The sequence below is a fragment of the Physella acuta genome, unplaced genomic scaffold, assembly GCF_028476545.2.
Source record: "Physella acuta isolate Inbredline_101_S28 unplaced genomic scaffold, ASM2847654v3 ptg000447l, whole genome shotgun sequence".
Lineage (NCBI taxonomy): Eukaryota > Metazoa > Mollusca > Gastropoda > Physidae > Physella > Physella acuta.
Window position 1 is genome coordinate 93,346 of NW_026731966.1, and position 23,816 is coordinate 117,161.

General features: G+C 39.2%; 1 protein-coding gene across 3 annotated transcripts in view; it reads left to right on the plus strand.

The window, feature by feature from the left end:
* Positions 1 to 23,816, plus strand: part of LOC131943221 (four-jointed box protein 1) — a 64,824-nt gene that overhangs the window by 24,183 nt on the left and 16,825 nt on the right. Inside the window, exon 1 of one of the 3 annotated variants that reach the window (XM_059303230.1) lies at positions 21,999 to 22,384. The exons of 1 other annotated variant lie outside the window; for it this stretch is intronic. The gene's annotated coding sequence lies outside the window, so the exon portion shown is untranslated. Of the gene's footprint in view, positions 1 to 21,998; positions 22,385 to 23,816 lie in introns of those variants that run through there. One more of the 3 variants, XM_059303229.1, reaches the window with a different exon arrangement.

Here is a 23,816-nt window from a genome sequence, read left to right on the forward strand (position 1 = left end):
ATTGTTTGTACATTGCTTGTACATTGTTTGTACATTGTTTGTACATTGTTTGTACATTGTTTGTACATTGTTTGTACATTGTTTGTACATTGTTTGTACATTGTTTGTACATTGTTTGTACATTGCTTGTACATTGTTTGTACATTGTTTGTACATTGCTTGTACATTGCTTGTACATTGTTTGTACATTGTTTGTACATTGTTTGTACATTGTTTGTACATTGCTTGTACATTGTTTTCACATTTAAGATTGTGATCTTTAATTACTATCTTTATTTTTAACGCAATTTCCATTCTGGAGAATTGCGTTTATTAACCCGTCATTTCTGGATGTATGAATGAATGAATGTATGAATGGATGGATGTGTGTCCGCAGCTTTAAGTCGTATCTCCTCCTCAACGAAGCAATATCGATGACTAGTTCCAAAAGCAATTATGTTAAGCAAGTTACGAGGATGAACATAGGCTATAAAAATTCCGGGTTTCTTTCATGGATTTCCCGGAAAAGCCAAAAAACCTCGAAAAAAAGCAGTTTTTAGCCCATATCTCGGCAACCAGACCACTTAGCGACTTGAAACATGTACCAATCGATTCCTGCCATAATTTAGAACAATATTGCCGAAGAAAGTTTTCAAAAATATCCTTTCGTTCGGTCACAAAATTTTTTTGAATTAATTAAAATTTGGACCGAATTAGTAGGCATTTTTTCCAACCACACCACACGCGTCATCACGTTCAATAGCTGCACCATCACGTTCTATGGCTTCGTCATCACGTTCAGTAGCTAGGCGCGCAATGTTTTTTAGTCATGTAACTCTATTGTAAATAAAACATGTATTTTAACCAATGGTTTTACTAACCCTGCTCTTGATTTACGCTACGACAGAGCTATTTTTAGATAACATAAGGAAATTGCGCTAAAATTGTCACTAGACTTTTTAATTAACTTGTTTTCCTTTCTCGTATACGAAGTATAGAGGAATTATTGTAATCGTGCAAAAATCCGAGATCACAAATCTCGACGTTTAACACATCCCTGAGTCGGAAAAACAAAATTTGAAATTTTGTTTGTATGTCTGTGTGTGTGTGTGTGTCTGTGTGGATGAGCGTCTGTGTGTCTACGAACACGATAACTTGAGTACCATTACAGCTAGGTTGAAATTTCATATAAGTATTATATCAAATTTGTAGTACTGTGTCAACTTTTCGGCGATTTCCGGTAACCGGAAGTAGAACTTATTCTACTATTGGTTTTCAAAACCCTATAACTGGAGTACTGTTTCAGATAAATAGACGAAATTTCACATATAAGTAAAAGATCCGATTCTCTGCCTTCTGTCAATTGTTGAGTAATTTCCGTTTACCAGAAGTAGTACATTACGCTATATTCGAGAAAGTTTAGGGGAGATCACTCCCGCTTTATTTTAAAACGTGTCCTTTTGTCAACACCTGGTTTTTATTTTAAATGACCTATTGTCAAAATGTTAAAAAAGTGACCTGTTGTCAAAATCTGGGGGGGGGGGACCGTTATGAACACCTGTAAAAAACGTGACCTATTATCAACACCTGTAAAAAAAACGTGACCTCAACATCAGAGAACAGCTTCCACGAACATCATGATGTTCGGGTGGCAGCCATATGTCCCCGCCACAGTAAATTAACCACCGGATATATCCCAACATTCCGCGCATGCGCTGTTCAACACTGACTCCCCGTCCCCACGGGTCGTACCCCGCTGTGTTTTATTGCTCCGTTTCTCCCCTCACTTTGTTAAAGGTTTCGATTCAACTTTTTTTTTCTTCATCCTACCGCGTCGTAAAACACACTTTTTCATTTGAAATAAAAGATGTTTTTGTACCCCGTTCCTTCTTTCTCCACTTAAAAAGATTTATCGTTTGTTAATTGTACCTCGGCGATGTAAAAAAAATATGTATATGTTTCCCTGCTCGGTGGAGTTGATTGGGATGCACATGATGAAAACTTAATATCGTCCACCAAAAGTATGAAGTCAACCGTCCGGATAAAACAAATCACGCGTGATGCGCGGATCAGCGACGCGTGACGCATTTAGGCACCTCGGGCCCCTGGCCGACTGAATGGGCTCCTACTAGTTAACAATATGTTTGCTCTGCCTTAATTATTCCCCTTTAACGTGTGCCGGGAGTTGGCTCCCCTGTAGGGAGCGTAAAGAGGGAAAAACCATCTGCTGGATGTGGTTCAGTACCCAAGCTTATAAAACATGGATACGTCAGACCGTCTGATGAAGGGTTCGTGTCAGACCATCCAGGGTTGGGTTCAACGAGCCATACGTATCACGCATATACCACTCGCTGGAATCTGACATCAACCAGCTGTTAAATGAACCTTCACCCCTTACAACTAATTACACCAACCCACTGTAGAACCACCCCAACAACTAATTACACCAACCCACTGTAGAACCACCCCAACAACTAATTACACCAACCCACTGTAGAACCACCCCAACAACTAATTACACCAACCCACTGTAGAACCACCCCAACAACTAATTACACCAACCCACTGTAGAACCACCCCAACAACTAATTACACCAACCCACTGTAGAACCACCCCAACAACTAATTACACCAACCCACTGTAGAACCACCCCAACAACTAATTACACCAACCCACTGTAGAACCACCCCAACAACTAATTACACCAACCTGCTGTGAAACCACCCCTCAACCCCCTAACATAATATACCAACCTACCAATAAATACACAACCAACCTACCAACAAATATACAACCAACCTAACAATACATACACAACCAACCTATCAAATAATTTATACAACCAACCTACCAAATTACAACTAACCTACCAAGAAACATACAACCAACGTACCAACCAATATACAACCAACCTACCCACAATATACAACCAACCTACCCACAATATACAACCCACCTACCAATGTATAACAAACCTTCAACTCACGTGCGCCTTTCTGACTTAGAACTACCAATATTTGTGTCCCTTACATTTCTATTATCGATCAAGTTTTGTCCCTAACATTTCTATTATCAATCAAGTTTTGTCTCTATCATTTCTATTATCGATCAAGTTTTGTCCCTAACATTTCTATTATTGATCAAGTTTTGTCCATAACATTTCTATTATCGATCAAGTTTTGTCCCTAACATTTCTATTATTGATCAAGTTTTGTCCATAACATTTCTATTATCGATCAAGTTTTGTCCCTAACATTTCTATTATCTATCAAGTTTGTCCCTAACATTTCTATTATCGATCAAGTTTTGTCCCTAACATTTCTATTATCGATCAAGTTTTGTCCCTAACATTTCTATTATCGATCAAGTTTTGTCCCTAACATTTCTATTATCGATCAAGTTTTGTCCCTAACATTTCTATTATCAATCAAGTTTTGTCCCTAACATTTCTATTATCGATCAAGTTTTGTCCCTAACATTTCTATTATCGATCAAGTTTTGTCCCTAACATTTCTATTATTGATCAAGTTTTGTCCATAACATTTCTATTATCGATCAAGTTTTGTCCATAACATTTCTATTATCGATCAAGTTTTGTCCATAACATTTCTATTATCGATCAAGTTTTGAAACAGGTGAGCTGCCTTAGCAAGCTCAGTCCTCATCTCAGCACATTAAAGCTTATGGGACTGGTGCTAAGATAACAACATAACATTACCTAGTGCAGAATAACCATACCCATAATCCTTGCCTTGCTAGTATCGCAATAACGTCATAAGGTGAGGGCGGGGGTGGGGGGGGGGGGGGGCGGTCCGCACCGGATGACACCATTTAGGGCGACACCAATTTTAAAAATCGTAACATTTACAGTCAACACGAAGGTGTTGCTTTTTTTTTCTAATGAAAGAATTAAAATCTTAGGGTAAGAGTGGTGACACCAAACCGAAAATTTAAAATTATTGAAGAGGGGTTGGGCGACACCCTCAGTGACTGCACCAGATGACACCCGACCAAGTGACGCCACTGTAGTACTGTATACTTAATAAACCTCTGAACTGTGTCAATATAAACCCAACCTATATAGTACAACTTAACTTTTCATCTTTAAGCCATTCGTACTTGTGTATGGCGACAAATCAATACGAACTAAACCTTACCATTGATGACTATTAGCGTAACTTAGGAAATCGATATTTTTGTTCATGGGCTTATAGAGCTGAGTGAAGCTTAGTTAAGTGATCGATATTACCTAGCTAGCATGAATTAGACGGATACACTGTATTGATTTATCAACTGTATTGATTATCATCTATTTTATTTATCAAACATTAAGCTGTAAATCCTATTGGTTTATCCGCTAAATCGATATATCAGCTATACCGATATATTAACTTTCTTAATCTGTCAACTGTATTCTTTTATCAATTATATTGATCATCATCTATATCGTTTTATCAACTCAACTGATCTTTAACTAAACTGACTTATCAGCTCTATTGATTTATCATTAATATTGATTAGTCGCACATTATGTTTATCCTAGTGAAAAAGTAACAAGCGCTAATGATCTATAACACAATAATGACCTATGCGCTATATTGATTTTTTTTTAAATCTTTAGACTTCCTGCAATTAAAGGTACAATGGACACATTGGAGGTGAATGATTCTGTTCGATGCGTTAATTTAATTAGTTCTTGAAACAGCAGAACATTATCGTCGTGGGGAAGTGTAGTAATTAGGTTCTGTGTTAGGCTCATGAAGAGAATCAGTGTAGGGTAATGATTAGCTAGCGTAATGCCTAGGTTATGTCCTATGTGTGGGGCAAGGGTAGAGGTAAGCAACATGAAACCTGCAATAAAACCTCACTGACCCAACTAAGTATTGTCAAACAAAAACAAGGACCGGCTTATTTTTAGGGGCTATAGGATCTAGGACAACTAACTTCATTTTAAGATAACCAAAGTTTACTTTTAAAATTACATTTAAATGATATAACAGTAAGATTACTAGGTGTTTCTTTTCACGTACCCCTTCCATGCCATATTTGTGTGCGCGTAAAATATTCTAGAATTTTCACTTAGCAGTAGATTTCTATCACATCAACCAATGGCAATGCATTTAACTTATTCAAATTATATTTTAAAGTATTTATAATCATACATTCTAGGATCAAAATTTTCCGCCCTTGGCATTAGAAATCTCTATTGTGACGCTCCGTCCCTAATTACCAGTGTTAAACCGTAGCGGGCTTGCGGTAATTCCTCTGCTGGAACTATAAATAACGCGGGTGTTTTGACAAGTGCGACCGGTCTTATAATGACATCATACCCGACACAGCACAGTCACGGCAATATCCGTCCAACATACCAGGGTGTGTAAACATTTCCTGCGATTTAAAGAAAAAAAAAAGGTGTCTTTGGTGTGAACAGCTTAAGAAAAAAAAACTTCAATATACAAGAGCGGTTCTTTCAGTCTTTCTAGTTCTGCCCTACGGGGGAATGTCCAATGCAAGGGACAATGGCGGGGGAAGACGTTATGAGCTACCCGTCCCAATACCGCTGGAGCACAATGTTGGCCTACAAACCTCGCTCCGCGCCGGCTTACTCGCGGCCTCTCCACGCCTCGAACACTTGGGATCTTTTCACGGGCAGCCAGTGCAGTCGGTGCGAGGCATTGCGAACGAGCGAGGCGAAAGATCGTGGGTATTGCTGGAAGAATGGACCCCGGTTTCAATGAGTTAAAAACTCCAGGCATAATCGAAGGAGCGTTTTCTTTTTAACTGAAGTCTATCTAAAGCCCCTGAAGGGGGGAGTACGGTGGGCGTTGCTCCCCCCCCCCCCCCGGTAAAAAAAATCGCATTAGTAAAAAAATATCTTTTCAGTTGATTTCTTCTGTGTTGGCAGCGCCAAGAGTGGCAGTAATTGGAGTGGGAGATTGAAAATCACGAATTAAGGACAAACACATTTGGTTTAATGGTCGCCACTAACAGAAGGGCCGGCAACTGTGGTCTCTAGGATATACACAGAACCTGGGTGGATTGGGTGTGTTCGCCGCGATTGTATGGATCCAGTCAATGGATACAATGGCGGACTGGATGTTTAAAGAATCATAGTGGGCTGGATGTGAATATAAATAGTGGACTGGATATGCATAAATAGTGGACTGGAATTTTATTGTAAAATAAATAAGATATTTGGATCGTTATTGCGCTGAGTGGGGGTACATCTGTTGTACTGGGTATGACGAGAAGTTATATATAGTAGGCCCATATACATTAACATTATATATATATATATATATATATATATATATATATATATATATATATATATATATATATATATATATTTATATGGGGCTTGATGTATGTACATACATTCAAATATTAAACACAACGCATTGAATGCAAGTGGTAGCATGTAGCTCTTCAACATGTAGCACATTTGGACCCCAATCCACCTGGTCAGTGGATCAATATCCACGTGCTATGTGGACCAGCATCCACGAGATTAATAGATCCATGCCCACGTTATAAGCGGATCAATATATACCTACGTGATAAGTTAATCTTTTCCACTTGAACAGTGGATCAACAATACAATGACTGCCCCCCCCCCCCCCCCCACCCCTCCAGATTTTCCACCGTCCTTGTACCCGGCATAGAAAACAATACAACAAAGAACCATCACACACACACACAGACACATGCCCACACATACATTTAATTTAAATCTTTTCTGTATATTACCGTCAATATAGTAAAGTTGCCAAAACCCGTGTCTGAAAATACTCCGGTAGGCCATTACCAAACATACAAGGCAATCAATCTCCTTCAGAACGGGGATTGGAACGCCGGTAGCTTTAGATGAAAAGTAGCAAAAAAAATAATTGCAACTCTATTCGTAGGGAGGGCAGCTCCTTCCCATCCCCTTCTCCTGTGTCCTGAAGATAATTTTAGACCTTCGTGAATTTCTGTTGTGTATTTCTAATGATCCGCGAAGTTTTTCCGTAGTATGGAAACACTTACAAGTCATATTAAATAATTTCGATGTTTGAACTAATTTGATAAAATGACAAGCCATAGAAAAGGCAGATAACTCGTGATTATAGCATGCACGCAGCAAACAAATACCGCTGATTGTTCTTCGCCGGGTGGGCGGTGATAGGTGACATGTTTAGAAACCACTCGCCCCGTCTCGCCTCGTCTCGCCCCTGCTCACGTGACGGATGGCGCGGCGGCTGATTGGCTAGAAAATTGGCGCGCGTTCTGTGGCATGTGAACGTCTGAAGGCCTGTAATTAGCTGGATGTGACAAGTGGTTGTAAAGCCGAAAAAAATTGTATGGGATTTGAGTTTATACACCATGGCTGCATGCTCGGCTGCTAACAAAAGCCGGGGGAACATAGCAGATGTTTCGACATTGGGACTTCGACAAAACATATGTATTAAATTTTCAAATTCGATATTATATTAATCAATTATTTCCTAATTTCTGTTGACCCCCCCCCCCCCCCCCCCCCGTTTCGTTTTATTAATCTTTTTTGATCACTTGATCAGATTAGCTACATGTACGTCTTAGTTATTTTACAAGAACCCAGGGGAGATAATAATCAAGTTAGCCACAAACACGAAATTTATTTCGTTGCTAAAAATTTAGTAACATATTCAACACATTTAATTATTAATATTCTACATTAACCTTACATTTTTAGCTAGTGTAAATTGGTTATCTTATTCAATCATCCACATAGATTTATTTATTAAATGCAAAGTCACCAACCTAAGCCTTTGTAACAAAAACATTATTATAATCATATGTAGAGTGCATTTGGATTATTGTTTACCGGTGTTCCTAAGTTTACATTAAGTCAGATTATGTTTGAAAAAAAAAAAAGATGAAGCTAACCTATGGGTGAGTGGGGTTCAAATATGAATATGTTAAGAGCCGCGGTTTAACTTCGTATTTTACACTTGTAAACAAATCTTGAAAAGTAAATATGTTTGGGAATAAACTATGTAAACTGACGTTGTAAATTACATAGGGAGGGGGGGGGGGGAGAGTAAAAAATAAAAATAAATAAAGCGAACATGACATGGAAAACTGACACTGTAAATTTCATGTCTGAGGGGGGGGGGGGGAATTAATAAACTTATCTATACCTACAATTTCTAAGTTAATTTGTTAATAAAAAAAAATTTTGTCATACCTATTGCCAATCTTAGTATTACGTTATTTGTTATCAAAAGCTGAAGCAATGTTTTTTTTTTTTTGTGGAGAACTTGAACAAGGGTTAAATTTTTCCCCACAATTTGTTAAACTCATTACACGTAACTATTTTTGTTTCATCTAAACATCACTTGACAATTTCACTTGACAATTTCACTTGACAATTTCACTTGACAATTTCATTTGACAATTTTATTTGACAACTTCACTTGACAATTTCACTTGACAATTTCACTCGACAATTTCACTTGACAATTTCACTTGACAATTTCACTTGACAATTTCACTTGACAATTTCACTTGACAATTTTAACTGAAACAAATACAGGTACCTCTGAGATGTGTTAGTCTATTCTAAATTACACGTAAGGGGTCATCCATTAATGACGTCACGCCTTTTTTGACGATTTTACCTCCCCCCTTCCCTCCGTCACAAATCGTCACAAAAAGCCTGACCCCCCCCCCCCCCCCCAAAAAAAGGACGTCACACCTCAGCCTACAACCCCCCCCCTCTAAATTGCATTTGAATTTTTCTTAAAACACCGATGTTTTTCGAAAATCTTGTCTGAACACTGTCAAAATAGTGTATTTTAATCAATTCCTATTGCAATTTATTAAAACAGTTTTCTAAAACGCGAAATAACGTCTAAAAATCGTTTTCTAACATTGCTTTTTTATAATGCAAAAGTGTGACGTCGCACCATCTGAACCCCCCCCCCCCCCCTCCCCCTCATCACACGGTCACAAAATTACTAGTGTGACGTCATTTATGGACGACCCCTAAAATGTCTTGATCTAGTCTAAAATGCACAATGAAATGTCTATATTGGTCTAAAATGTATTAATCCAGACTTAGATGAGTTTAAAGTTCTGTTTGTGAAATTGGAACTAACATGATATCACTAGGAGCTCAGCTTTACGACTCAGCACTAATCTGTCCCCAGCGTTCTATACACCTCAGCGGTGCCGCGACATATGACGTCACGGGGCATGTTGTAAATTGTTGGGGTGAGAGGAAGTGACGTCGGCGTGACCCTAATTGCCGGGACCTGACACGCAAAAACTGACGATTTGCAGGAGAGAGGTGCTAATGTGGGGGCCTGCTGGGTGGGAAAGAGAGGGGGAGGTGAGTGGGGGGGGGGGGGGTACGTTGGGATTAGGTATTTATGGGTCAGGGGTAGTTTGATGCGACGGTTCAGTTAAAGTAGGCTTTAACGGCAAGTGATTTAACACAGGCTGATAGTAGCTTAAACATACTTTTCTTGTATATGTGGGTTCAGATCCTCTTCTTGTATGATAATTAGCTTGTATGCGTGGTACGGTCTCGAAGATTAACTTATATTTGTAGAATATTCCTGTCTGATATGTTGGACTAACCTACCTGTGTGGTATGGAGAATTAACTGATCTCTGTTGTATGGAGTATTAACTGACCACTGTGGTATAGACCATTAACCCACCTGTAATGCCTTAGAGTGGAGTGGTCGGGTGGTAGAGCTCACAACCACTGACCCAGAAGCCTTGAGTTCGGATCCCGAGCTCCCTGGGTTCGCCCAGCTCTAATAAGTATCGTAGTCACGTAAAGGAAACAAAGGCGGATGTTCAGGGTGCTAGCCATACTATCCCTCATTAGCCGTGGTAATTAAAATAGATAACCGCTGCTGTAGCTGTTCCATGTGTTTTGGGCTTTAACGGTAAATTGTGACGATGATGATGAATGCATGAAGGATTAGACTGCCTGTGTTATATGGAGGATTGATCCATTTTGTTGTGTGTATTGTTACCCAAACAGTAAAGCATACACAATTACTCCAACGGTAAATAATACAAATAAAAACACAATAGAAAAGCATACAAAATTAACTCAACAGTAAGGCATGAAAGATTAACCGAACAATAAGGTATGGAAGATTATGCCAACAGTAAGACATGAAAGATTATCCCAACAGTAAGGAATGAAAGATTATCCCAAAAGTAAGGCATAAAAGATTATCCCAACAGTAAGACATAAAACATGAACCCAACAGTAAAGCATACAAGATTAACCGATCGATAAGCCATGAAAAATTAACCCACCTGTATTGAAGTTTAACTCTACTATCTAGTCCACGAGTTTAACACACTGCAAGTTAAACCTGCGTCACTGGGGTTATACGATGTACTCACCTCATACCTTACCCCCCCCCCCCCTTCCCAACAGTTTAAGTAGACCAAATGTCAAACGGTAATGAGAAGAAAAAAAACTCTCAGGAGAAAATAGTTCCAATAGCACCAGAATAGATGAGCACATTTGGTAATCATTAAGTGTCTGATTATAATTACAAACCACGGGGGAAGAAAGGTCGAAAACTCGTTCTCGATATTCACGCAGTTATTTGCCCCTGAGAAACTCGTATGTATACGTCAATGCACGTTGTGTATGTGTTCTTGTGCAATTGTTGTATTTTATTATAGATATGAACGTGTATGTATGATTGTAGATTCGTGTATTATATGTAGAAATGTCCTTTTTAGTGTCTGAATCTTGTTATTGTAATTATGAATGTTGTACTTTTGTTATTGTAGTTTTGTTGTACTTATATGATACAATGTATCTGAATCCTGTGTTGATCCATCCCACGGGATTCTCCTATCATGCATGCGAATTAGTTTTGTTATGAAGAATATACATATTGTATTGGTTTAATATATGTGAATTTTTAAATGTATTTTGTATGCTGTTGTTTGTTTTTTATTTTTTTTTATTTTACTGTGCATTTGCGTACGTTTTATTATCAATGTATTATGTTAGAAAATGCAGTTACGATGAAGTGAATTTTTTTTTAAATATTTGTTTAAACATTTTATTATGAGCGTGTACATCACGTCATTGTAAATTAAATAAAAATATTGTATTTGTGAGCGAAATTAGCATTGTGTTAACATTGTGGGAAAACCGAAAGTGTATTGTAAAAACAGAACATATAAATACAAATTATAGCTGCAGTGAGGTTTTTGGAGGTAGTTATAAAACAGGTAGTGTCAGTACCCTCACAAATTCAAGACAATAACAATGGACGTTTCGACCCAAGGTCTTCGTCAGCATAAATACTGAACGTGTGTAGTTATATCATTGTTGTGTTTGTGAAAGCTTTAAAAAAAATTTGAGAGTTGTATTACGCTCATTGTGCAAATAATGCAAGGCGTTTAGCCTATGCAGCATAACAGTGCATTAGCAATTCAATTCTAAAACACCTTGATATGGGAGACTACTTCAGGTGCACTAGACTTAGATAAGTTTTTTTTTTTTTTTAACCCGTAAACTTTCTCGCACCATCTCTGTCCCCTATGAAAAACGATCCACCCTGCTCTTGATGTATTATTCCAGAGACGCCATTTTGGCATTAAGGATTCAACCGGTTATCTCCCTTCATCAAGTTGAAGTAGAGTCGCTTCCCTTGTTTTGGGGCCGGCCCGTTCGCCCCTGCCAGAAATTCGATCGTTAGGATTAAATCTGCGTCAAATAATCTGCGCCAAATAATCTTTCGTTTTTCAGCTGGTTAATTCCTGGAATTAAGGTTTTTAATAGACTGGGCATTCCTTGTTCCGTGTGTCACAACAAGTGTCTGCATTGTGTCGCGTGAGGTTTGTCTCCCCTGGCTGTGTCAGGCCTGTTAAGACTGTGTGTCTTCCTTTTGTGTCTAAGTTAGCGTGTCTGTTATGTTTGTATACCTTTTGTGTCTACGTTAGCGTGTCTGTTATGTTTGTCTATCTTTTGTGTCCACGTTAGCGTGTCTGTTATGTTTGTCTTCCTTTTGTGTCTAAGTTAGCGTGTCTATTATGTTTGTGTCTTCCTTTTGTGTCTACGTTAGCGTGTCTGTTATGTTTGTGTCTTCCTTTTGTGTCTAAGTTAGCGTGTCTGTTATGTTTGTCTTCCTTTTGTGTCTACGTTAGCGTGTCTGTTATGTTTGTCTACCTTTTGTGTCTACGTTAGCGTGTCTGTTATGTTTGTGTCTTCCTTTTGTGTCTACGTTAGCGTGTCTGTTATGTTTGTCTACCTTTTGTGTCTACGTTTTGCGTGCCTGTTATGTTTGTCTACCTTTTGTGTCTAAGTTAGCGTGTCTGTTATGTTTGTCTACCTTTTGTGTCTACGTTTTGCGTGCCTGTTATGTTTGTCTACCTTTTGTGTCTAAGTTAGCGTGTCTGTTATGTTTGACTTCCTTTTGTGTCTAAGTTAGCGTGTCTGTTATGTTTGTCCAACTTTTGTGTCTACGTTAGCGTGTCTTGTTATGCTTGTCTACCTTTTGTGTCAACTTTCCGTGCGTCTATTATGTATGTAAATTTTATGTGTTTACGTTGTGTTTTTATTATTTGTGTCTACTTTGTATGAGTGTGTTATGCCGATATTCCAATGTAAGCGTGCAGGGGCGGAACTACAGTGCCGCCAGACCCCGCAATGCGGGGGGGGGCCCACGCCATTTAGGGGCCCACGGCTGACCATAAAAAAAAAAATTGTTATAGTTAAAAAAAAATTCTTGCATTTTTGACTTAATGTTTGTTTTGTAAACAAGATTACCGTAGCTGCGGTTGGATTATCTTTATTCTATATACACCACCCCACGTTCATTTTTCCTTCGTTTTTAAACCACTGTGAAAGCCGAGTCCTCTTTCTCCTACAATCAAACTTCTCAAAGATAAGCAAACGTTTAAACAACTTCCATGACTTATTTCCCTTTTTTAAATAGTCAAATAGTGATACTCATAAGCCTCTTTTTAATAGATTTGTACTAAACAAATTAAAAAGCAATTACTTCTCTTTGTTATTATTTGTTTATAAATTACTTACTAAAGAATGACACTGTATAAAAAGAAAATGTATTTAAAATTAATAAAACAAATACAAAAAAACATAAAAATAAACATGACACGAGACACCATTATTTACAGAAAGCTTTCATGTTTTATATTCTTTTGACCGATATATTGATAAAGGGCTTACGACAGACATAATAAATTAATAAATAACTGCTTTTCACAAAACAGACTAATGCACTTACACACATGACATGAATGACATGATGTTGTAATTTGCTTTAATTAACAAAAACCCACGTATTTCTCAAAACACGAACAGGCCAGCAATAAGTATCCTATGTTCGTATTTTGTGTTTGAGTATATATATATATATATATATATATATATATATATATATATATATATATATATATATATATAAATATATATATATATATATATATATATATATATATATATATATATATATATATATATATATATATATATATATACATATATAGGCCTATATATTTATATGGATGGGGGGCCTAAAAAAAATTTTTGCGGGGTGGCCCCTTTTTTCTAGTTCCGCCACTGTAAGCGTGTCTTTATTATTTGTAAGTGTGTACGTGTCTATATTATATGTCTAAATGTGTGTGTTCAGTGTTTCGGTTGTCAACTTAATGAGGGTCTGTTTTGTGTCTGTATGCATTATGTGTGACAATATGTTTTATGTCTGTGTGTGCCTGCAATACGCGTTCTGCATAGTGTGTTTACCTTATGTGTGATTAGATAAGCAGCGTGACTGTAGTTTAAAGACAATTTACATTTACAGTTCACACCCTAATCCAACAACTAAAATAAAATATAAAAAAGAATTCTTACCTAAAGATTCTGTTGATTCGGTCAAGCTGTGAGATACACATCATGTCCTTCTGTCGGTGCTACACAGGCTGGTGTCAGGTAGCCTGATGGATAAACGTTACTTTAATAGGCTACATGTTAGAGTATATCAAGCCTCTGGTGGTAGAGTGACTGGAGGTAGCCCGATGCATGTTACATTTTATACACGCTATTGGATGCCAACATCGCCTCTATAATTTTCATTGGCTGAAAAATTTTAACATTTAAAAATTATAGTGCCAACAATCAGAAAAATCGTTATAGTAGATGAAGTAGAGTTCTATACATTCAATGTGGTGGGCAACATTAGCCTGTGTTCCATTAAAGCCGGACAAAACTGACCAACAAAAAAAGCCGGAAATCTGACATCAGGGGTGGACTGGCCGGCCGGTCTACCGGGAAAAATCCCGTTGGGCCCCCAGAAAAATATCTCCGTGGGCCATCAGGAAAATATCTCCGTGGGCCCCCAGAAAAATATCTCCGTGGGCCCTCAGGAAAATATCTCCGTGGGCCTCAGGAAAATATCTCCGTGGGCCCCCAGAAAAATATCTCCGTGGGCCATCAGGAAAATATCTCCGTGGGCCTCAGGAAAATATCTCCGTGGGCCCTCAGGAAAATATCTCCGTGGGCCATCAGGAAAATATCTCCGTGGGCCCCCAGAAAAATATCTCCGTGGGCCATCAGGAAAATATCTCCGTGGGCCTCAGGAAAATATCTCCGTGGGCCCTCAGGAAAATATCTCCGTGCCCCCCCCCCCCCCCCTGGAAAATATCTTCGTGGAACCCCAGGGACAGTGCTGTAATAGTCCTATAACTCTGTTTTAATTTTTTAAAAGAATTGTTGCTATTTTACAACTATGCCGTTCCTTCATACCAAGGCGTAAAATTCTGGTTTTGATGTAGAAAAAAAAATGCACATTGAAAATTTTAATCTAGGATTTGTTGCCCCTTTAAAAATTTCCCGGGCCCCTTGGAAACAGATAGTCAATCTCTGTCTGTATGACGTATACTTAACGTCTCCCCCCCCCCCCCCCTTCCCATATCCCACCAGAGCATGGAATTCTAGAATTTTCTTCAACAATGCCAGATTGAGCTGCCTCACTTAGCGTGTGTGTGTTGAGGTGTGAAGTGTTGGTGATCTGCTTTTGAAGGTGTTTTGTCACCTCATGGTGAATTGAACACATAGGCCATCTGAGGGGGTAGGCGAGGTCTGTATCCTCCCTCTCTTACCCTCCCCCACTCCCTTTTATACACCCCACACACCCACGCTTTCGATCACACAGAAGATAATGATTAAGGTGATATAAAAAGACAACCGAAGAATGTGAGATACAGCACACAGTAAAAGAAGCGGATATAAAACTTACAATAGATGCATGTGATAGATGAATGTGATATAAAACACACAATAGATGAATGTGATATAAAACACACAATAAATGAGTGTGATATAAATAGATGAACGTGATATAAAACACAATAGATGAACATGATATAAAACACACAATGTGATATAACAGTTCAGCTGTTTCCAGTCCTACTAGTTTGAAAATATTTTGTTTCATACTTTGACGTTACCGGCGTTCAAGTGTAGTGTTAATGTCTGTGTATAGTTCAAAATGTTTAAGATGTGTTCAAACTTATGTGTTCCAATGTCTGTGTTCAAATATCTGTATTTAGCTGTAAGTGTTCAGCTGTTTGCAAACGTGTGTGTTCAAATGTCGGTGTTCAAATGTATGTGTTCAAATGTCGGTAGAGACGTAGCGAGGGGGGAGGGGGCGGGGAGGGGGGGGGGGGGGACATATGTCCTTGGAAAACAAATTGAACGTTTAAGGAGGGGGGGGGGGGTGCATATCGAAAGTTTGAGGGGGCGTGCACATCGAAAGTTTGAGGGTGGGGGTGCAAATCGAAAGTTTGTCCCCGGGCGGGTTGCTACGCCTCTGAATGTCGGTGTTCAAATGCCTGTGTTTATCTTTACATGTTCAGCTGTGTTCAACCTTGTGTGTTCAACTATCTGCGCTCCATACCCCGCGTGCAAGACGTTTTATTGCTAATATATGCGGGTTTAAACAGCGAATACCCAGACGTATTTAAACCGGTAATTAAGTTCACGCCGTAGATAAGTCATGATGACGTAGAACGCAGGAACCTAATACGTTTACCGACAAAAACTCGGAGCGCCTCCAACAACTGACGATTGTATATCATGAAAAGAATTGTTAATTCGGTTTTTGAAGGAAATGTTTATTTCTGTTTAGCGCTGAAAGAAGCCTACTGTTCGTTAATGGGGAAAGATTTTTAAAATTTTAAATTGGTAGCAATTTGGTTTTCATCAGACTGTATAGATGGCGCCATATTTAACTACGTTCTAGACATTATTTTATTCAAACAACTGATTCAAATCATTTCAAATTATGCTGTAGTTGGGTTGTTGTTATTTTTTTTTTCTATTTATCTTTTTTTTTAAAAATATCAATGAATTTTTTTTTAAACAAAGACATCAAGTCATATTTAACAGACTATTCAACCACCGTAATTAAAGTTTTAAACCTTTCAATTCGCGCCACCACCACCATTCTCTCCACTGTTTATTATTTCCCCGCTAATTCGCCAGAAGAACGAAAATATAAACGCCGTAATCATGTTCACAAGAGCGTGGTGATACCGCGGGTATCGATACCCCTAGGTGTCGGGTCCGCCCGGTGGATAGTGTTGCCGCTTATCTGTCCATCTACCATTCAAATAAAGAGCTCTGCCACGGAATTGAATTACCACACCAAGAATGTGACGACACGAAGGCGCTCTGAAATTGTTTTGAAATATTTTTTTTTAAACCGTGTCTGTAGAATTTCTATGGTTGTCCCAAAAGGGTCATAAAATTTATGAGTTTTTATTTTTTTATTTTTTATATTTTATTTCGACCTCCCCCCATGGTACCGTTTTGTGAGTTGGGTAAATTGAAAGACTAGATTAAATCCCCACAATTTTTATTCCTCGATATATTTTTCTGCATTCCGTTAATGTAGAGTGTAAAGTCGACCAAGCATCAAGTTATAATAGTTTAATAGTTTTTATTTGCGTAATAACGACTAGATACCAAATAGAGCGGAGCCATGCATAAATTATCCTTGGCCTACGTGCCGAATGCCTCGTTCTTGCCAAAAAGTTGATCTCATTTTTGTTTCAACTCCTCAGGTCATTGTTGCCCAGATAGTGTAGGTGAAGTGGAGTATGGGTAACCATTTAGCTGTAGCATACAGAATTCTGGAATTTAAACAGTGCACATGGTAAGTTGTTAGTGTCGTAAGTTCGAGACCAGTCCAGACTGACTAGAATATGACTGTGTAAGATAAGTTTAGTCATTTGATTTCTTAGCTAACTTTTCTTCTTCTTCGTTCTTTAGTGTAATGTTAGACGATACTTCCTCCGACACAATTAAGTATTACGTGTCAACTTGTTATGCGCCATCGTTGATTCCGATTTCAGCCTGCTTTTCTATTTTTGGATATGCAAATATATCTAACTGTTTACATTGCATTGATTTAATGGTATGTTGAATTGGGATTTCTGAATTATAAAAGCATTTTTACAAACTCATTGCTAATACACTTTTGTGACTTTATTTCCTGTTACTTATTTCTGTGACTTTTTTTCTGTGACTTTTTTTCTGTGACTTTTTTTTTCTTGTGACTCTTTTCCTGTGATTATTATTTTTTTATACCTGAAATCGCTCCCTTAGCCTTTGTCCATCAAAGAACACGTTATAAGTATTAGCTAACTTTACGGGAAAATTATTTATCTTGGGTGTCTTCGCTATTTTAATACAACAATGTTGTACAGAGAATAAAATTGTGCTAGACTGTCTGTTGGTACTCCATGAACAACGGAGAAATAAGTGCCAGAGTTGAGATAAATCAAAGTTTTCATGTACGAACAATTTTAAAGCTTAAGTAAAACAACATGGGTGTTCTAGTGGCCATTTAACACAAGAGATTTTCAACTTGAGTGTCATGTTGACAGGTAACCGTTTGTACCCATTGCCGTGTGTCCAGTTAACTGTGTTCAGTGTCCGGGTAACCGCGTATCCGGTTAACCATGTGCGTTTAGTTAACAGTACGTTTAGTTAACAATGCGTTTAGTTAACAGTGTGTTTAGTTAACAGTGCGTTTAGTTAAACATGTGTCCAGTTAACTACGTGTCCAGTTAACCAAGTGTCCAGTTAACCATATGTCCAGTTAACCATGTGTCCAGTTAACCATGTGTCCAGTTAACCATATGTCCAGTTAACCATGTGTCCAGTTAACCAAGTGTCCAGTTAACCAATTGTCCAGTTAACCATGTGTCCAGTTAACCCTGTGTCCAGTTAACCATGTGTCCAGTTAACCATGTGACCAGTTAACCGTGTGTCCAGTTAACCATGTGTCCAGTTAACCATGTGACCAGTTAACCGTGTGTCCAGTTAACCAAGTGTCCAGTTAACCGTGTGTCCAGTTAACCATGTGACCAGTTAACCATGTGTCCAGTTAACCATGTGTCCAGTTAACCATGTGTCCAGTTAACCGTGTGACCAGTTAACCACGTGTCACACTAACCAAATGTCATGTACATTCAATCTGTCATCCATATCCTGTTAGCTTCGTGTTTGTCTAGCCCTATGGCCACTAATGGCCAGATAAATTTTGTCACGTGACCAGCTTATCCCCACTACAGGCCCGTGACGGCCGTACATTGGGTCCAGTGTGCCCGTACATACATTATCATATGTGCTGGTGTAGGCAGCTGTTAGGCCATACATAACAACATACAGGCCAACACACATCAATGTATACATACAAGCACATGCTTGCATACACACATATTTGCAGACCCACACCCAAATATATACATTCATATTTCCCACACTCAATCAGTGTCAACTACACACACTCCCAGTCTCTCATCCCCCTCCTACACACACACAAGCTATTGTCTCTTACACACACTTCTAGTTTCTCCACCCCCCCCCCTCACATACACTTCTAGATTCTACCCCCTACACACACAGCTAGTGTCTCCAACACACACTTCTAGTTTCTACCCCCCCCACACACACACAATGTAGTGTCTCCTACACACACTTCTCTTCCCCCCCCCCCCCTTCCCATAGTCTCTCTCACACACTCAGCCAGTGTCTCCCAAACACTGAAACAAAAAAAATTCCATCTTTCACTTGACCTGCACATCCCCCACCCCCATCCCCCTCCCCCATCAACCACTCCCCACCTTTCTCAACAACCATTCCCCCCCCCCTCTCCACGCGGCTTTCATCCAAAAGAACAGCGGACACCTTAATCCCGTGGATTAAAGGCGATACCTGGTCCGATACGGCCCCGCTCGCTTTGTCCTACCCCCTCCCCGCTCCTGGTCATTCGAACAGAGATTACGTCACGAACCCAGCCAGGCTTATCTTGTATTAACGTCCCCCCCCCGGACCCAACCACCTCCCCTTTATACTATCCCAACCACAATTTACGACCAGCATTTGTTCCCCACTAACCTGAACCTCTTGACCCTTGACCCTTCCTCACAAACAAAAGCACCCAAAAGGAGTACATTTTTCTGTTGTTGATGAGGTGAAGGGACGCTGGTTAAGAATTGCCCCCCCCCCCCCCCCCGCGCTCACACTCTCACATACACACACAAAATAAAACATGGCGAAGTCTCTCAATTCCCCATAAAAAGGGCCAAGAAAATTTTTCTTTTAAACCACGACGGCGTAAGGGTAGCCGTGTAGCACTGCCGGACCAGCGTAAGAGTAGCCGTGTAGCACTGCCGGACCAGCGCAAGAGTAGCGTGTAGCACCACCGCGGCGCAACCATTGTCACGGACCGGCTCGAGACCGAGCCCGGGACCGCGGGGGGAGACAGGCCCGTCTTTATCGCCCCCCGTATCCGTTTCAAATGGCCCGATACTTTTAATATCCCCCCGCGGTAACATGGGATTCGTGGATAGCGTCCAACCATACGGTCGTTCCGCTTGGCCGGATGCCGTGATTCCATTAGGGCCGGGTGTCAGGTTGTTGATCTGGAAGTGGCCGGAGTTGGTGTGTGTGTGCATGTGTGTATATGCGTGTGTGTATGTGCGTGTGTGTGCATGTGCGTGCATGTGTTTATGTGTGTGTACGTGGGTGTTCGTGTGTGCATGTGTGCTTGTGTGCTTGTGCGTGTATGTGTGCATGCGTGCGTATGTGCGTGCGTGTAGGTGCGTGCGTGTATGTGCGTGCGTGTGTGTGCGTGCGTGTAGGTGCGTGCGTGTATGTACGTGCGTGTGTGTGCGTGCGTGTATGTGCGTGCGTGTATGTGCGTGCGTATGTGTATTATCAAGTGACTGAGTTGCTAGGTTAACCAGTTTATGCCGTGGATTATTTCTGGATTCCAAAAAAAAATCCCAATAATGGATTCCCTCTGATTAAACTCGCAATGAAACGGCTAGATTAACTCGACACAAACACACTACACACACACACACACACATACATACACATACACACATACATACATACACACATACATAGACACACATTCATACATTCACGCACACACATTGTATAAAATGTTTAAAAAATGTAATGCAACGTGTGTTGTTTTTTTTTTAATTAAAAAAGATTCAGGGGGAATTTTATTGGTTCTTTTCTGTAAAAGGGCAACAGGTGTTGAGAACTTGGTGTCTATAGTTCGTTTTAAAGTTTATTGATGTCTCCTAAAAGTTATTGACTGCTAGGGTGGTGAGTACTTGGTGTCTATAGTTCGTTTTAAAGTTTATTGATGTCTCCTAAAAGTTATTGAGTGCTAGGGTGTTGAGTACTTGGTGTCTATAGAACGTTTTAAAGTTTATTGATGTCTCCTAAAAGTTATTGCGTGCTAGGGTGGGGTGGAGGGCGTTGGAAATCTTCTAGAAAGGTGAAAACAGCGGTATACATAGGATATGCTCAATGGGTTTTACAGGTAAGGGCGTGTATGTGACTCATGTAAAGATGTAGTCAGTAGTAGGGGCGTCAGTGGTAGGGGCGTCAGTGGTAGGAGGGTCAGTAGTAGGGGAGTCAGAATTTATATAGAAGGAAATATATACTTTTACCAGTGTCTGCCCCCGCTTCCCCGAAAGTTTCAGGTGCCCCCCCCCCCCACTACTGAGAATAATGTATGAAAGAAACACTTTTGATGGCGCTAGAGATATCAAAGTGACAGCGCATACCTGGATCTACTTGTGGGCTTTAGTGCTGTTTCCAATAAAGATACACCATAGATTGTATCACAGTCATGAAATCTACTCATTGTTTCTTCCAGACAATGTTTTTCATAGTAGAAGGGGTGAGGCGGTAGAATAATTATACAATGTAAAAGGTGATCGTCTTTGAAGATGTTAAGAAAAAATATTGGGATAGGGTGTGTGGGTCAAAAGTTCCATTTAGGTTAGTTAGCCTTAGATTAGGTTTGGGACTAGGATTCGTTTGACGGTAAGGCTCGACTTGTGGGACGGGGTGGCTTTGCGGTAGAGCGTTAGACTTCAATCCGAAAGTCTGGAGTTCAAATCCCCCCCCCCCCCCCCAGCTCTGATGGGTACCTAACTCACGTTATGTTAAGTAAAGGCAGTTGGGCATAGAGCTGACCAATCTATCCCTTCATATGCAGAGGTCACAGAAACAGATGGACTCTACTTCACTAGCCCCACGGACAAGGTTCGACTCACTTAAAAAAAATTAACAGTCATCTTTGCTATACTACAAGAGATGAGTACTGCCAAAAGTATGTCCGGATGAAATGTCTAACTACATTCATCTACACTGACCTATCACATGACCCCCTCCCCCATCCCTACCCAACTTTTGAATAAAACTACGGATACGTGTCTGACCTTTAAGCATAGCTCAGGGCTTACCAACGGTGTATTAATTCCTAATACACCCCTATTTTTTTTTTACCATGCAACCTTCTCCCCCTCTCCCCCCACTTCCTTTATAACCCCACCCCACCCCTCTCCCGCCCCGCCTCGCGTCAAAACAGACCGGCTGTGTTTTTTTTTTTTTTGCCGCTGTTTCGGCTACACAGCCCGAGTCTCGAGCGGGTCCTCTCGTCTGCTACCGGGTGTGAAACTCTCCTGTTGTGTCAGTCCCCCTTTCAGCCCTCGTCCACAGCAGACGATACAAGCTCATACAGACGATCGTTGATTTTTTTTTCTTTCTTTACCTGAGGGATGGAAATCAATCATATATTTTTTGTGACGAAATGTGTAGGTGCTTACGAGTGATTGGATTACTGGTGTGTACTGATCGGCCCGCTAGCCGAGGTGTGTTCCGAGCGAGCGCTGTGTGTACATCAAACGCGAGGGATGGGTTAATCTCGCGCGACACGACATGACCCCCTCGGATGGGGATCCAACGTTTCAGATGTTTACCTGGATTTAAAACTGACAAAAATTTAATTAATGACGTTCAGACCAGGCAGCTGTCCGTCCAGGTAAGGTAAAGAGATTTTGTTTGCATAAATAATTTATCATTGTAAACATAAACATGTGACTAGTTAGATCTAGGTATCTAGTCTAGATTCTAGATTTCTAGATCTAGAATTCTAGAGCTAGTGTTGGAATTAAAATCTAGAACTTGAAATCTAGATCTTAGATTCGATTCTTGAATTAAGATCTAGATATCTAGATCTAGAAACTAGATCTAGATCTAGAACTCTAGATGTCATGAAGTGTAAGTTGTTTTTCATAGCTAGACAACTCAAAAACAACATAAACATTACGTCATCACAAGTGACCAAATGAAAATAACTGGATTCTAGATCTAGATTTCTAGGTCTATCTGAGCCTGTTCCCCGAGCTGAACAAAATGTATGTTACGAAAGTTGATAATTAATTAATTTCTAGACATTGTTAATCATGTTATTGTATTCAGATCTAGAATCTAGGTTTTGTCCGATACTGCGCGTGATGAATGTTGTGTGCTCATACTCAAAATGATTAGATCTTGATCTAAATCTATTCTAGATTAATTGATTATAATTTATGATATAGGCCTAGGCCCAATTAAATTATAATATGATTAAGCGTAGGGCCTAATCTAGATTTTTTTAAAAATATTAATAAACACATCTAGATCTAGATCTAGATCTAAATCTAAAATCTAAATCTCAAATTCGCATTTTTAAGAATCTAATCACTAATTTTATTTGTTAGTGATGGTGATTGTATGATATATTCTACATCTAGATTAGATTCTAGACAAGTATCTGATCACTTGATTATGCATGATGGTCGTATAGCCTAATAATAATTATTTTTACATTATATCGTAATTAAAACTTTATACTAAAACTAAGTTTAGTCTAGATCTATAGTCTCAATAGGTCAAGTCAGAACTGTGTTGTTGTTTTTAAATACATTACTTTATCTAAATAATACAGCACTGATGAATACTGTGTTATCTAAATATCTTAAATCTTAATGTGCTGTGGGATCTACATAATACAGCAGGCTACTCTGTTATCTAAATATCACTATAACAATGTACTGTGTTACCTAAATATTATAACACCATAAATATCTAAATAACATAGTACTATATTGTCTGCATAACACAGTACTGTTATCAAAATAATACAGTTCTGTGTTTTTGAAATAATACAGTACTGTGTTAAATACATAACACAGTACTGTGTTTAATACATAATACAGTACTGTGTTTAATACATAATACAGTACTGTGTTAAATACATAATACATTACTGTGTTTAATACATAATACATTACTGTGTTTAATACATAATACATTACTGTGTTTAATACATAATACAGTACTGTGTTAAATACATAATACATTACTGTGTTTAATACATAATACAGTACTGTGTTAAAAATATAATACAGTACTGTGTTAAATACATAACACGGCA